The sequence below is a fragment of the Cryptomeria japonica genome, chromosome 2 (assembly GCF_030272615.1).
Source record: "Cryptomeria japonica chromosome 2, Sugi_1.0, whole genome shotgun sequence".
Lineage (NCBI taxonomy): Eukaryota > Viridiplantae > Streptophyta > Pinopsida > Cupressales > Cupressaceae > Cryptomeria > Cryptomeria japonica.
In genome coordinates this window covers 130,695,278-130,713,346 of record NC_081406.1, presented here as the reverse complement: position 1 = coordinate 130,713,346, position 18,069 = coordinate 130,695,278, and positions in this window count along the sequence as shown.

The following is an 18,069-nucleotide window of genomic DNA, read 5'->3' as shown; positions in this document are numbered from 1 at the left end:
TACAATTTTAAATCCTGCCCATTATATGACAGGGGTAACTCAAAGCCATCCTGGTAGGCAAGTTTGAAAGAATTGGGGCCCCTTTCTTCATAAATTACATAAGGTCCTTTCCACAATGACTCAAATTTGCCATGAGCTCCTTTCTGCACCCTTCTTTTATCCCATAGTAACACCAGATCACCTTTCATGAATTTCCTGGGCCTTGCCTTTTGATCAAAAATCTTTTTAACCCTCATCTGATGTTCTGTAATCTTGTCAACTAGGTTTTCCATCTCTTCCTCAATTTTAGTTAAGTACATAACTCTTTTTTCAGAGGAATTCTGAAAAAATGCATCTTCTACTACAATCTGCAATCTAGAAGCCGCTAACTCTAAAGGAAGAGATATTTGAGTGCCAATGCCATATACTAACTCAAAAGGCAACATCCCTATGGCTCATTTTGGTAAAGTTCGATCTGCCCACAAGGATTCATGTAAGCTCTTGTGCCAATCCCTGAAATTTTCATTAACCAACTTTCTCATGATATTAATCAAGTTTTTGTTACTTGATTCTGCTTGGCCATTACTCTATGGGTAATGATTAGAAGCGTGTGCCAAAGAAATCCCATGATCATAGAAAAATAAAATTAACTCGAAAGAAGATAAATTTGATGCATTATCCATGACTATTTTCTGAGGGACCCCAAACCTAACAAGAATATTCTCCTTTAGGAATGTACACACAGTCTCTGTAGTAGTTTTTTTCACAAGAATAGCTTCCACCCACCTAGTGAAGTAATCAGTTGCTGTTAATATGTGAGTGTGTCTGGCACTAGAAATTGGGTTCAAAGGACCAATAAAATCTAACCCCCATTGTTTAAAGGGTTCTTCAATTACCACAGGTCTTAAGGGCAAGGTAGCCAGCTGAGGTTTTCATGTAAACAATTTTCACTTCTCAAACTTTGCTACCCATGCATAGGCATCTCTGAACATTTCTAGGAAATAGTAACAGTTTCTCAAGATTTTATATGCAGTAACTATAGAAGAAAAATGACCTTCGCACGCCTCATCATGAAAAGTTTTCAATAAAGCTTCTTGATGCAGTTTATCTACACACCTAAGAAAAGTACCATCTAGGCCTTTCTTGTACAGTATGTCATAAAAAATAACCTACTTTGTAGCTTTCAACTTCAAATTCTGTTTCTCCCTAGGAGAAAGATGACTTGGACAGTCTCCATAAGTGAGATAATAGGCAACATCAGAGAACTAGGAATCCTGATGACTCACAAATAGAGTTAAGGGTAGAGTTTCCTCCTCTTCAAACTTATTCTCCGCTGTAGACACCTAAAAATGTCTCATTGATCATGTACTAGTTATTCCTCTAATTGATTAAATAATTCTTTAATTATTTAATTAAGTTAATTAATCTCATTTTTCTAATTTCATATTTCCTCATAATCTTACTAATTATTCTATTTTCCTATTCTATCATCATTGAACCATTTTTAACCATTTTCCAAATATTAATTAAATATTTATTATTTAATTAATTATGATTAATTCCCCAATTTAAATAATCTTTATTATTTAAATAAATTACTAATTATTCAATTTCTATCTTTAGTCATCTAATCATTCAATCCTTTTCTAAATATTAATTAAATATTAATTATTTAATTAATTATGATTTAATCCTTTAATTTAAATAATCTTTATTATTTAATTAAACTCTATTTCTAAATAATTAAATAGTTTCTTTAAATTACTTAATTAACTAATTAATTCTTCTAGTTCTCCAAATTCTATTTTCATTTAATTTCATATTCTTCTAATTTTTTCCAAATTTAATTACATGTGCATGATTTCAAAAACCAAATTGAAAATCAAAGTCAAGTTCTAAATATATTCAAATGCTAAATTGAATTAATAAATTCAATTATTTGAATAAATATCATGCAAAGATTAAATTGATAATCTAAATCTAAATGCAAGCATATGCTAAATTAATTAATTCAATCAATTAACTAATTAAATTCATTTATCTCTTCAACTTCTATTTCCATCTTTCAGTTAGCTTTTTCTAAATTAAGCTCTCTTTGTTATCCTTTTTATTTTCCTCCAATCATTCTTTTTCTTCCCTCAGTTAGCTTTTTCTCAATCAATTGACTCAATTAATCTATTCAATCTATTTTGTCTCACTCCTATAATTAGCAGTTCAACTATCAATTTTCATGTGAGCTCATCGGAGTTCCACCTCTTGATCAATATGTTCCACCTTTCAATCAATATCATCCAATCTTCTATAAATTGAGCATCCAATCTCCATTTTCAAAAATCACGAACTTCAAATGTTTGTGTCACTTGTAGGTTACCAGCGCAATATCTAAGAGCCATTATATCATGAAGAGGAGAAGAGCAATGAAAGCGATATGCGATCTTGGGATAGGGAGTTTTGATTTCATTTGATTATTTTAATCCTTGTTTGCTTGATTGTGTTATTCCATTGTCTTATTTGTTAAATTCTTTGGTTAGGAGGGATTCGTGATTTCCCTTTTGCTTCTAATTGATTACTTATTATTTAGATGAATTTTGCATACGACATTTTGGTGAACATGACATGAACTAACAACAATTTAACCTTCTTTATCTTTCTATGTGATTTTTGCAAGTTGTGCCGATTTTTTACTTTTTTTTGCAGGTTGCATGAATTTCAAGAAAAATCCTTTCATCACACAATCGAGCATTCATTGTCACGCAATCGCATAGAGAGGATCACACATTCGACCTTTCGGGGTCACGCATTCACTCTGACAGGGTCATGTAATCGCCCTGTCAATGTCACGCAATTGCCCTTTCTTCATTACGCATCCGTAGGTTTAATTGTTGTTTAAATTTTTCTTCTGTCTATTATTTTATCTGTTTAATTTTGCCTCTAATTGGGTTAATCAAGGATCAAAGTGCTTTTATTTTATGATTTGATTGATACAGTTTATGGCAAGAAAAGTTCAATTCAAGATTTCAGGTGCAAGAAGGATGAAGCAACAAAGGAGAGAAGCCAAACAGTATCAAAAGGTTCTCTAGGTAGAAAAATTCATACAAGATTCAGAAGAGTAATTGGCCTTTGATAGATATAATAGGTTAGTTCTTTCTTATGAAGTCAAATATGATCTAATCAATATTGAATGGATGCTTAGAGATTTGGCTAGGGCTTCACAATTGGTTATGCAGGTTCTTGATCGAGCTTAATTTTCTGTCATTCTTTTACCTTTTATTTTTTTGTTGCCTACCTTCTGTCATGCAATCGACTTGTTAGTGCTACACATTCACTCTGTCATCATCACACAATCAGCCTGTCAGAATAACCCATTCGCTCTGTCAGATTCACGCATTCGATCTGTAAGTATCACGCAATCGCGCATGTATTGTCACGTAATCGCCTTTGTCCAGTTTTGAGTTTCTGTTTTCTGTTAGTTTGATTTTACTACTAATCTTTTGTTTACAGCCTGTGGCGGATTCACAGAGAGGATTAGATTGGTAATTTTGCAGGCACACTTCACACTTCATTTTTAGTGCTTAAAATCAACAACAGTTAAAATGGACATGCATGGATAATCTCACACTTCGTTGTTGGTGCTAAAATAAACATGGGCTAAAATCAACACTTTGTTTTGGTGGTTAAAATCAACAAATGGTTGAAATTGACATGTATGCCTTCATATTTTGATTTGGTGTTTAAAAAAGACATGCACATGCGTATCTAACACCTAAATTTGGGTTATAAAATGAATGTGAATCAGGTTGCATTAGATTAAATCATTTTCTTTTTCTTAAGGTAAATAATTTTTATTGTGTTTGGGTTGGACCTACTGTTGCACTAACTGACTTTCCACCCACCTTCGGGGTCTTGGGAGAAAGAAGGAAGGTGACAACGACATCCAAATTTCTTTTATTCTACGTAGTGAGGGGTATCTTTGATTGGGGATTTCATCACCCCACAGAGGTACTTCAAATTGGGATGCATTGGGGATATCATCTCTCCTAGCGTACTCTCGAGTAGGTTTTTCGAGCCACTATATAAATATACTGGTCAGGTGGCTAGAGTGTTGAGTAAATTTGATGTATGTGGGGGTCTTCCCTACACCAATAAGCTCAATTAAAGTCTTAAGTGGCTTGCTCTAAGAATCTATCATTGGATCGGGGCCCCTTGAAACCTAATACTAGGAACCAATTTAGTTGCCAAAAATCTTACATTCAATGGTTCAGGGAGTGCAGATCGTACCCCGTAGATACCCCTCATGTACCTTACATTATGAGACAAAAATCTCTCGGTGATAAGGTCTTCGGATCTTTGGGGTAAGAGAGATTGGCATACCCGAGAAGTGTGTGCCGTGGAGTGGAGCCAGTGCTGCCGGACTCTCTATCTGTCCATCTTGTTTTGGTATTTTGCTATGGGGGCCTCACTAAATGGTGTCCACTTTCCAGCCTAAGATTGTATTCTATTCTTTTTTATGTATCATTGTGATAGACCAGTATTGAGTCAGTCCCTTGGGCTATTTTAGGCCCTATCCCATGTATCTCTGAATTTTCTGAGATTCTATGAAAATTGAGTCAGTCAGCTATACATACCTACCAACAATTGTTCTCAAAATTGGAAAACTACAAAACATTGTCCTACACACAAAAGTATAGAAAACAAAGTCCATTTTGAAACTGATTCTCAAAAGTCCTTACATACTTGTGACCCTAGGTAGTCTTTTGCATAGTCCCGCTTACGTCCTCATTATCATCCTACGTCTTTTTCATAAGTCCCACTTACATCCTCATTTTTGTCCTACGTCTCTTGCATAGTCCCATTTGTGTCCACATTATCATCCTACATCTTTTGCATAGTCCCAATCACGTCCTCACTATCATCCTAAGTCTTTTGCATTATCATCTATATTAGTTACATAGTCCTACATTATCATCTATGTCTTCATCTAGACCTCATATACATCTAAGTCCATTGTCAATTATAGGTTCATAGCATGTGCCTTCATGGGTCTCCCAGGTGATGGTTTCCTCCCCTTCGAGCAACCTAATTGAGTTCTAAATGATGGTCAATGAGAAATCATTGATGGTCTAGCTAACCTAGCTTGGGACTTAAGAAGAAGCGCACCTCAATATATAGGAGTCGAATACGAGATCAACATTGAGTATAAAATTGCCCATAGAATTGATAGAGAAATTGTTGCGGAACAACTTAGTCAACAAATGGAAAGACTTGCATTAGAGGAAGCTAGAAACACTCACAAGGTCTCACGTCAAAATCCTTAATAGAGAGTCTAGTATAGCCTTGCATTTACATCTACAGTCTAATCTTAAGTCACCATCTTCCATAGAACCACCCTCATATAAGCAATTTTAGATACCTGTCACAAGGTTGCAGAAAGCAAAATGAATGATGGACTTGAACAACACACAGTCTGTAAACCCTACTTGGAATATGGACATGTCAACAGGTCAACACTCAGGTACACAGACAATGTCCACCCCAAACGAATTACAATAGAACTTGATAAAGGAAGAAATTGAATCCATACATCAAGACCCACATGTCCTCATGATCCTAGATGCACTTATACATATCAATAGGGACAAGTATCTTTCGTTGTTAATACAAAATGGGCCAAAAATACCAGACGATTTTGACATTACAAACATTTTACCACCAGGAAAAACTTTAGGTCAATATAACAATCAAACACCACCCTTGACACAAATACAAGCAACGACCTCCATTTTTCCTCAAAACATACCTATCCAAATAAATGTCAACACAAATGGAAACTTTCAAATAAGTGTGTCATCCTCGGCAATCAATGCTAGTATACCATCACAAAGCATACCAATAATATCAAGTGTCTCACCACCTATTCAAACACAAGCAACAAGTGCAACTCAACCTCCAGTTTCCTATCCTATGGGATCCGCATATGGTTATCAAAATACAAATATAGGTCTTGCCAATACAACATGTACAACTCAACCAAACATGGGTTCGTATTTCAGCTATTTTACAGTACCTAGTAGAATGCACAACACATAAGGTTATAATCTTGGTATCTTCCAACAACCTCCTAGTTATGCAAACACGAATCCTTTTGTGGGACACACACAAACACAAGGTATACCTTTGATACAAACAAATATTCTGACACAACTACTATAGAATTTACAACAATAAATGATGACCATGCAAATTGGTAACGATAAAAAGAGCTACAAAATGTAGGACTTACATCCTTATGCATTCGATCACATAGTATACATGCCACCTTTCCCACAGTATTTTGAAACGCCCAAATTTGATAGATATCGAGGGAAGGGTGATCCTAGAGATCATATCAAAGATTTTTTTATGGCATGTATAGAGGTTGCCTCCGAAGATACTTATCTTATGAGATTATTTCCTAAAAGTCTGGGAGGTTCGACTTTAGAGTGGTTTTCACATTTACCACCAACCATCACATCATGAGGAGAATTAGCTGAACAATTTATTGCAAACTTCTCGTACAACATTAACACCCTAGTTACTTTGATGGACTTGTGTGCCGCTAAACAAAATGAAAATGAAACATTTGCATCCTCCATACAATGATGGAGGGCTCTCTATAGGAGGTGCAAAACAATTATCCCAAAAACAGAACAAGTGGATATGTTCATAGAAAATTTTATTCCTAAGATTAAATATCTAATACAAATGCAATGTTTAACCACATTCAAAAAAATCATGGAAAAGGCTCTCAAATGTGAGAAGGGACTAATAGAACAAGGTCTTATTAAGTATGGCAATACCAACAACAATGAAAAATCTAAGTTTTTGGTCAAAAAACAAAAATGTGACTAATGATGGTATTGTAGATGCTAGAACAATAAACATAACTCAACTTGTTTTATCTTTGGGAATGAGTCAGTCAACAAATCCACATACAAGGAATAACACAACACCAGCAAATGTAAATGCTACACAAAACATGAACACAAGGTACCCTAGGGTAAATACTCCAAGAAGAAATTACACACCTCTAGGAGAACCTATTGAGTCAGCGCTCAAAAAGTTAATATAAACAAACATGATCACTTTACCTAAGATAAGAGTGTATGAACCAGGTCCTTTCAAACCCACATGGTGGAATGATAATGATTTTTGTTATTATCATAGGACTAAAGGTCACAAAACAACGAGTTGCTACAAATTGAAAAACTTGGTCCAAGATATGATAGACCAAGGGGACATCATAATTGATACCAATAAAACCTCAGCAAACACAAATCAGATGATTTTTAAGGATCCTTTTGTTAAGCATGACAAGGGGAAAGCTACCACATCAAGTACCCAAGATAATATAGCAAACTACACAAAGATCTCATATGACTACACTATTCATGCCATTAGCTCAGGAGATATAGAAAAAATTGATTCACAAGAAACACTTGATCAAGATGACCAATATCAGAACACCCACACAAATGATAACCAAATTTGCATGATATCAGAAGCATCGAAGTACGATGATGATAGAAATCTTTGTCTCAGAGACTAGGGGCATGATCAAACATCTCACTCAGGTTGGTTTGAAGATGAACTCAAAGAACATATCATGGACATGTCAAACATATACATAAAGACTACGAAGAGGAATTTATCATTAATCTTGATAAAACAGCCTATGATACAAATGATATAATTGCTACAATCACCATAACTCCCAGAGATAGAGACTGTGCAGTAGTTACTCGTAGATCAAAGGTAACTTTACAAGGAATAGCACAAAATCAACCACCAGCAGTAGGGACTTACAATTTTGTTGAGCAACTTAAGAAAACGCTGGTACAAATATCATTATTCGAACTATTGTGTATTTCACCCACTCATAGAGCTATATTAGACAAAGAACTTCAAGATTCGGTAGTGGACAAAGATATAGATGAAAATGCCTTCTAGTCTATGGTGGGAAATTTGACACAAGGCACATGAATTGCATTCACAGAACAAGATACTCCTAGTGATAGACTATTTCATAATGACCCTCTACATTTGGAAGCTTACATTCATAAGAGAAGAATCAGAAGAGTACTCATAGATGGGGGAGTTGGTCTCAACATTTGTACTTTAAAGTTGGTCAAAGCACTAGGGTATTCTGAACTTCACATTGGTTCTTCCAAGAGGACAAATATCAAGGCTTACGATGATGAAGAACGTCCATCTAAAGGCATTGTAACATTACCTATACAAGTAGGACCAATAATGACAGAGGTCACTTTTCAAGTCTTGGACATAGAACTAGGATATAACATGTTATTAGGCTACCCATGGATCCACACCATGCAAGCAGTACCATCCACGTTCCATCAATGTGTCAAATTCCCATACAATGGTATTGAAATCACCATAAAGGGTGATCCAAATCCATTCCAACATTGCAATTATCTGAAAGACAGTGTGGATAATCAAGTACCTATCAATGAGGCCGCACCTCTCACTACACAGCTAGAAACATTAAAGATCACGTAAATGAAAAAGGAAATGCCTACAACATCCTCCTTACAAACAAAAGACATGGGTTGTGGAGAGTACTCTATTGCAAATACTTTAAGTGCGAAACAGTTGTCTCTTTCTCCTAAGTCCTTTGGGAAACCTCACACTATAGTGCAAAAGAGAGACAAAGGAAAAGAAATTGTCAAATACACAGACTCATGCTCTTTCATTAGATGGGGTGACTTACAAGATGAATTCTTGAATGAAGATGTTAATCATTGGATATATAGAGAAGAAGATCACATGATGATACCCAGAATACCCACAGATCAGTTACTTATAGAGGAAATAGAAGAAGTAAACATAGCAGAAGGAGAGGTTGTACATAACATCCATCTGGCAAAATCCCTAAGCAAAGAAGAAAAAGATAGATTCATTCATTTTTTCAAACAACGGCCTATCAATTTTTCTTGGTCCTATTCAGACATGCCCGATTTAGACTTTGAATTAGTGTTGCATCACTTACCTTTGATGCCAGGAGTAAAACCTTACAAGCAAAAATTGAGAAAAATGCATCCAAGTATCGCATTATTGGTAAAAATAGAACTACAAAAGTTGTTGGATGTAGGTTTTATTAGACCTATGGACTATGCAGAATGGATATCCAACTTGGTACCTGTGACTAAACCCACATGAGGTATAAGAATTTGCACAGATTTCAGGGATCTAAATAAATCTTGTCCTAAGGATGACTTTCCACTACCCAATATCGACATGATAGTTGACCTAATAGCTGGAAATGAGATGCTATCCTTAATGGATGGTTTTTCAGGATACAACCAAATTAAAATTGCACCAGAAGATCAACACAAAACAACCTTTACATGCCCGTGGGGAACATATTGCTGGAATGTGATGCTATTTGGTCTCAAAAATACCAGAGCAACATACCAAAGAGCCATGACAAAATTGTTTCATGACATGATCCACAACATAATGGAAGATTACATGGATGACATATTGGCTAAATCATAAACAAGAGAAAATCATCTTGGAGTTTTTACACAGACATTTGATCGGTTAGAATAGTATAATGTCAGATTAAACCTGAAGAAGTGTGTGTTTGGTGTAATATCAGGTAAACTATTAGGGTTTATAGTATTAAACAAAGGAATTGAAATAGACCCTGCCAAGGTTAAGGCAATCATTGATATGCAACCTCCGTCAACACTTAAACAACTCAGAGGCTTACAAGGAAGACTACAATCCATAAGGATATTCATAGCATAGTTGGTAGATAACTGTCACCCGTTCCAACATTTACTAAGGAAAGGAGTTACTTTTAAATGGACAGTGAAATGCTAGGAATCTTTCCAAGCTCTGAAAGATTATCTTTTGAACACACCAATGTTAATATCTCCTACTCCAGGACAACCTCTATTGTTATACATATCAGCAACAAACTCAACTCTAGGAGCTCTATTGGAACAACATGATAAAAATGGAAAAGAAAGAGCCATTTATTATATAAGTAGGACTCTGATCCGATATGAGCTTAATTATACCTCCATAAAGCGAGCATGCTTAGTAGTAATCTTTGCATCCCAAAAGATCATATATTATATGCTGAGTCATAAGGTACAACTCATTGCATGCTTTGACCCACTCAAGTACCTATTGAGCAGAGCAACATTAACCAGGTGATTAGCTAAGTGGGTTATGATCCTGAGCGAGTTTGATATAGAATACATAGACAGAAAAGCCATCAAAGGACAAATTATAGCAAATCAATTAGAAGAGGCTGCTTTACAGGACAGTCACCCGTTGCTGATAGACTTTCCAGATGAATCCATGTTTACATTAACTGCCTCAACAATGTGAAAGTTATACTTTGATGGGTCATATACAAATCACGGATCTGGAGTAGGGATTCTATTCATTACTCCTCAAGGGGACGTTATACCTAAGTCATATAGGATCAATTTCCAATGCACTAACAATATGGCTGAATATGAAGCTCTCCTCATAGGGCTTCGTATAACTGTACAATGGAAAATACAAGAGTTATAGGTCTATGGTGATTCACAGTTGATTGTAACCTAGGTCAATGATGATTACAAAATGAAGGATGACAAACTCATGCCTTATAAAAAGTTAGCCGAAGATTAAAAGGAGCACTTCAGCAAAATAACTGTCGAATAGATCCCTAGGATACAAAACAAGGTCATAGATGCAATGGCAACCATAGGATCTCTTCTCAATATGCATACTAACGAAACTCAGTTTGAGTTCATCATAGAATAGTTGATGCTACCTACATATGAGAGTCCCCTATCAAAATATGTATGTGAAATTGTGGGTCCAGAATCACCTTGGTCTAATGAAATATATACATATTTACACACCCAATACATGTCATCGGATCTATCCAGAAATCAAAAGAAGGCATTTATTCATTAGGCATCTAGATACACCATTGTAGATGATACTTTGTATTGAAAGGGTTTCGATGGGACTCTTCTTCGATGCCTAGATGAGAAGCACACCTTGCTTTAAAATAAGTCCATGATGGAATCTGTGGGGCTCACCAAAGTGGTCTGCCATTGTCAAATAAATTGTTGAGAACAGGTTATTACTGGCCAACCATGGAAAAAGATTCTTACAAGTATGTAAAGAAGTGTAAACAATGCCAAATGCATGGAGACCTTATTCATGCACTAGCACAAGATCTTCAACCCATTACATCACCATGGCTATTTTCACAATGGGGATTAGATTTAGTGGGTAAAATCAACCCTACTTCTTCCAATGGGCACAAATTTATATTGATAGCCCCTGAATACTTTACCAAATGGGTTGAGGCAATTCCTCTAACATACACCACTGGAAAACAGATATCAAAATTCATGCTCAACTACATTATATGTAGATACGGGGTTCTAATGTGCTTTGTTACAGATAATGGGCATCCATTTTAAAACCAGGAACTGAAAGAGTTGTGTGACAAATTCCATATACAATAGAGATTTGCCATGCCATATTATCCACAAAGTAATGGACAAGCAGAGGCTACAAATAAAATAATATTGAAAATTCTTAAGAAAGTAGTCACTGACACAGGACGGGATTGGCATCTCTAGTTAAATCCCGCTCTTTGGGCTTACAGAACAAGAGTACGCACACCTATAGAGGTAACACCCTATTCCTTGGTCTATGGTATAGAAGCGATACTCCCAATTGAAATAGAAATACCATATCTAAGAATCTCCTTACAGAACATCATATCAGAGGAAGACTACAAGGTAGCAAGGTTACAAGAACTCGAGACCCTTGATGAAAAAAGATAAACAAATTTCAATCATCTACAAGGATATCAAAACAAACTGAGACGAAGTTATAATAAAAGAGTCTGCCCACGAACTTTTCAAGTGGGAGATCTAGTACTTAAAGAAAATCAAAGGAATCTAGCGGAACAAGAAAGTCTAGGGAAATTCAAACCTAACTGGCTAGGTCCTTTCATTATAACAAGGGTCATAGGAAATGGAGCATATAATTTAGCTACCATGGAGGGAGATCCACTCTTTGACCCTATGAACAACATGCACCTTAAACGATATTATACATAAGGGTTGTATAGTTTAGGTTTTATTTTCCACATTGCATATCATATTATTCAAAACACTACATTACATATAGTTTCTTTTTTTTTTTTAAACAAAAAAATACATCACATTCTCAAAATTTTTGCATTCGCATATAGAAACATCAATAAAACAAGGCAATTGTCCAAGTTTATCATCTATTTGCATCCATAGTGAACAAGGGTCATCTCCTTTCTTAGATATTCAGACATAAAATCTATGAGGCCCTAAGGTCATTCATCTTCAACATTACCCTATGACTATGCTTTACTTATGGTTGGGTAGTGATTTCACTATTTGAGACTTCTTTACCCAAAATCTATCAATTTCTATATTTCACATATTAAGAAGATTTCTAATTTATTCTAGACACCTAGTTGGTCATATGACTAGTGAAAAATCTAAAATTCTGCTACAGTGCCACTGTAATTGTCATACCCAAGTAGGTTTCATTACTTACAAGTCAAGGTAAGAAAATAAAAAGAAAAAAAGAGTTATGCCAAATATCCATCTCAAGGCAAAAGAGCAATAATATATCACTGAAATATCATATATACAAAATATGATAAAAAGCTTGACTATGGGAACATGCAAGTAACTCCATCAGGGCTATGAAATCCTACCGACAATGGAGCAATATTTGAGAAATTACAATCTATAACCTCATCAGAGCTCTCAAGGCTTGCTAGCAACGAGGCTCTATTAGGGATGCTTTTGAAGTCAGGATAATCCATGTAACTAGTCATATAGGATTCTAAGGATCTTTAGTGAACATAAGAGCAGGAATTAACTCATCAGCACACACATGGGAAAAAGAAGATCAAAGTTTCAAGAACCAATGGGGAAGTTTTCCACATCTCCATTTGTAAATCCTAGTCACTAAGTGTGTTGAGATGAATGTTCCAAAGGGCCTGAGAGATCGATCAACCACTTATCTATGAAATGTTATGCACCTCCATTTCGATTGGTGTATTACGAATGCTAAAACAAACACAGTCAATCTTGTTTGAATAGGAAATGCATCTTCATCATGCATATTGCATTCACATAGGTCATGTCAAAAATTCATTTGTCTCTACAGGCATTTTGCAGATCATCATGCCATATAGGTCTGCACACTAGGGGCATAACTAAAATCCAAAAATGAAAAACTCAAAATCCAAAAACATTGAAAAACCATAAAATCCAAAAAATCAGATAAAGTTCTGAAAAAAGCCAAAAACATTGAAAAACTCAAAATCCAAAAACATTGAAAAACTCAAAATCCAAAAATAGTGAAAACCATAAAATCCAAAAAATCATATAAAGTTTTGAAAAAAATCCAAAACAATTAGATAAAGTCCTGAAAAAATTCAAAAATCACCAAAAAACATCTGTAAAATGTCCTGAAAAAATCAATCAAAAACATTCAAATATCGATCTACATAATCCAAAAAAAATTAAAAATCAATCAATCAAAAAAACTTGCAATAAAATGTCTTGTGAGAAACAAATACCCTAGTAGATATCCAGCAAATGCTTCGCATGAAGTTAACAAAGGATATGACTATCCAGTCAAACATCTGCAATCAACTTATCAAATTTTCTTATCAATCGTATCATATCCCTATCAACGTGATCATAATATTGTCTTAAACATAAGAGGATACACTCGAAATCAGATAGGTTAGTCTTAAATGGGGTCCGCAACTTTCTAAGATCAAACATTATCAACCATCACATCAAACAATTGAGAACGAAGGCACAAGGTCAGTATAGCTACTGAATTTTTTCTGGGTCATTCTTTATCTTTTATCATTTGGTGACAGATATTGTTCCTATGCTACTCAAGGATGTCTACAAGTGACTAGAGGAGCTATGATGGACATTATCTTTTTCTTTGTTTGCTGTTTGTGGTGTGAACCGATGAAATTATAGGGAAATTGCTCTAGTGGGTGTCTGTGATAAGAGTCTTCACATCAAGGTGAAATCGCCACACCTACCTCGACCCCTAGCATAATTCCCAGAATGGAGGGTTCACTCCTTGTCTGCTACGTGTTTGTTTCTACAATGAGATATCTTTGCATCTTGGTTCCTTATACCCTAGTGTGCTAAGATTCATTGTTCAATAATAAGGCTCAGTGATGAATATATATTGTCGCAATAAAATATGTGACACAAGTTCGTGATTCATTCAAAATTCACTCAAATTCTCATCTCATCTGTTTATTGATAGTTTGTTGATATCTCATCTTCTTTCTAAACATTCTTTTTATAATAATTTTTCTTTTTAACATTCATTCTATCATCAAACCTTCACTCTATCACCTGACTAACATTTCCTCAAGTTGTATCTCAGTTAAAATTGGTTCAACCATTATCATACAAGAAAGCATTCATTATAGATTCATTTGCATTCATATAGATCATTACCAAAACCCATATGTCATATATCTATATAACTCAAAAATGATAATGTGTATGAATACAATAAATAAGCTCGAAGGCTCAGATAACATGATCAACAAAATGTCTCAACCAACACTGCCTTTGTTAGTAGGTGGATCTTGTCCACTAGATCTTGCCCTAGGATGTCGACGTGGTTCCATAACACCACCACTGTTGGTCCTATGTGTGGAAGTTCTACTCGAACCATAATGACCTCTAACAACACTAAAACTAGGATCTCTCTGTCCCTCAAGAACAACGCTATGATAAAGCTATCGGTAGTAAAAGGCCTCCTGTGCAGCATAGTAAAGTCTATTAGACTCACTCCGTGTATCAGTACCCAGAGCAAAGTGCTGGTTATATGCAGCTTGAATCATCTGTAACCGCCTAACTACATCATCTCTCTCTGGAGGCGATCTCTCTCAGCCTCAAGGGCACCATAATCTTCACGGTAAGTCTCTCGCTCGATATCTCATCTAGTGACCTCATCCTCCAAACTCTGGACCTGTGCTCTAAGAGTTTGTAGCTTGACCTCATCGCCCACCTCTCCTCTCCCACCCTCTACAGTAGGAACATCCTCTAGTTCTGGCATATCCTGATCATCGTCTCCACTCTCACTGCTTGATGACTCAGAAGAATCATCGCTATCCTCACTGCTAATAGACTCGGTGTCTCCACCTATGTCTACATCCTCCTCCTCCGCTCCCTCATCTCCCCCACCTCCTCCCCCAACTCCATCCTCTCCTCCTCCTCCGACTCTCTCTCCTGTGTCTATCCCCAACTATTGTCTAAGATGGCAAATCTGGTGTGCTATAATCGGAATAGCAAGATCAGTCAAAGGCACTGGCCTATGCCTAACAAACCACGCATCATACTCCGCCATCGTCCTTGGATCCATTGCACCTCTATACCAACCTGAGCGTAATGACTGCAGAGAATCAAACCCAGCAGAAGCAACATGTGGCTCTATGTAAACACCCCAATTAGATACCCCCCGAGATACATGAACAAAATATGTAATAATCACAAGTGTCACCTATACCTCTCCAAATTGTCTCAGAACCCATTCTAGAAGATACATCTCAATGATCCACTAGGTCTCAACGGTCCTACCAATAAGATATCTTTGTTGTCGGTAGAAAGAAAAATGCACTACATCATCAGGTGAACTGGGGCAATCTAAGTATGGTCTCTAAATAAAATGTTGTAGAATGTCAAACTGATGTCTCCAGTACAAGGTGTTCCCCGAAACCCTGTGTCTGATACCCGTTGTATATCTTAAAGCATAAGGCTCACCAAGTTGCAAGTCTACATGAATAATAGGGCTAGAAATAGAAATGTGCTCCCATGCCCATGTCTGAAGCAAAGTAAAACCGCAACTGATAGAACGGTATCCAAGATACAAAATACCATGCATCTGATAGTACAACATAGCAAGTAGACAAGGACCCTGAGCATATAGTCGACAATGCACAATCATATCATGGAGTAATCTACCCCATCCAACTGGAAACCCATGACCTCATCTGTCAGGAATTAGTAAACCACCGACAACACTACATAATACAATAGTTAGGTCATCATAGTCTAAACGTGCCCAACGGATGCCATAACAACCACTGATCTACAAGTCCTTAATCTCACACTCGAAAAGTGCACATAGTGTAGCAATGCCATCATCATGGTTATATACAACTCTCTCACCATGAATAGGAATACACAGTATATGCCATACATCCTCTAAAGTAATCGATGCCTCACCAGTTGGAAGATGAAAACAACAAGTCTCAGAGTGCCACTGCTCTATCAAAGTTGTGATCATGGCCCTGTTGGTCGTACCCTTGGGCAAATGTAAAACATGTTATAGACCAAGTTGTCGGATATGCTTGATCTCCTCATCCGATAAGTCCGCACGAAGATCCAATCCAAAAGGTCCACTTTGTCAACAGTATAACACTCCAATGTTCTCCTGCAACAAGAAAATGTTCAAAATATCAGATATCAGATCCTAAAAAACAAAAATATTTTCAAATGCATGACAAAAAAATTACACATACAATGAATGCATGATAGTAATGACTAATGCGGTACACTTATGACTCTTGCGAGATGTTTAAAGCTAATGTGTAATGAAATAGGTGCATGTGTAACAATTATCACTTATGCGTAATGAAATACATGAATGTGGCATGTTTGAGGCTAATACGTAACACTTACGATGCATGCGTAATGTTTAGAACTTTTGCATAACAATTAAAACTAATGTGTAAACATCGACAGGCAATTGGGTGAAGCAAAGGAAAAATTGAACATGAATTTTTTTTTTGAAAATATGAAAAAAAAGGCATAAAATGAGGAAAAAAATTGGAAAAATACCATGTCGCCAGTCCCAGGAGGTCTCTGATATGAATGTACTTGGTGAGACAGGTGCAATCAAGCTTTATATCTAGCCATGACATTCAAACACTCAGAAACAACACACAAATTGTAGAGAAAACCAAGCAATTACCAAATTACAAATGAGCAAATGAAAACCTAAAAATCTCTATTTATAGCTCAAAATTAGGGTTTCTTGACACCTTGACACCCGTGGTCCTTGCCAGCTTCAAACACCTTGTAGCATATTCAAATGAACTCAAAATCGCATGAAATTTCACACGCTTACTCATTAAATTGATATCGAAAACATGGTCTCAATTTTGGAATTTTCCGACCACCTTTTCCGAGGGGGCATATTTACACTATACAACAGCACTGGGGCATACTGGGGCATAATTTTTTCATTTTCTTTGAAACAATTTCATTTTGACATTGTCTCAAAGAGGGGAAAATGTAGACACCTAAAAATGTCTCATTGATCATGTACTAATTATTCCTCTAATTGATTAAATAATTCTTTAATTATTTAATTAAGTTAATTAATCTTACTCTTCTAATTTCATATTTCCTCATAATCTTACTAATTATTCTATTTTCCTATTCTATTATCATTTAATCATTTTTAACCATTTTCTAAATATTAATTAAATATTTATTATTTAATTAATTATGATTAATTCCCCAGTTTAAATAATCTTTATTATTTAAATAAATTACTAATTATTCAAGTTCTATCTCGAGTCATCTAATCATTCAACCCTTTTTGAAATATTAATTAAATATTTATTATTTAATTAATTATGATTTAATCCTTTAATTTAAATAATCTTTATTATTTAATTAAATTCCATTTCTAAAAAATTAAATAGTTTCTTTAAATTATTTAATTAAGTAATTAATTCTTCTAGTTCTCCAAATTCTATTTTCATTTAATTTCATATTCTTCTAATTTCTTGCAAATTCAATTACATGTGCATGATTTTGAAAACCAAATTGAAAATCAAAGTCAAGTTCTAAATATATTCAAATGCTAAATTGAATTAATAAATTCAATTATTTGAATAAATATCATGCAAAGATTAAAAATTGATAATCTAAATCTAAATGCAAGAACATGCTATAT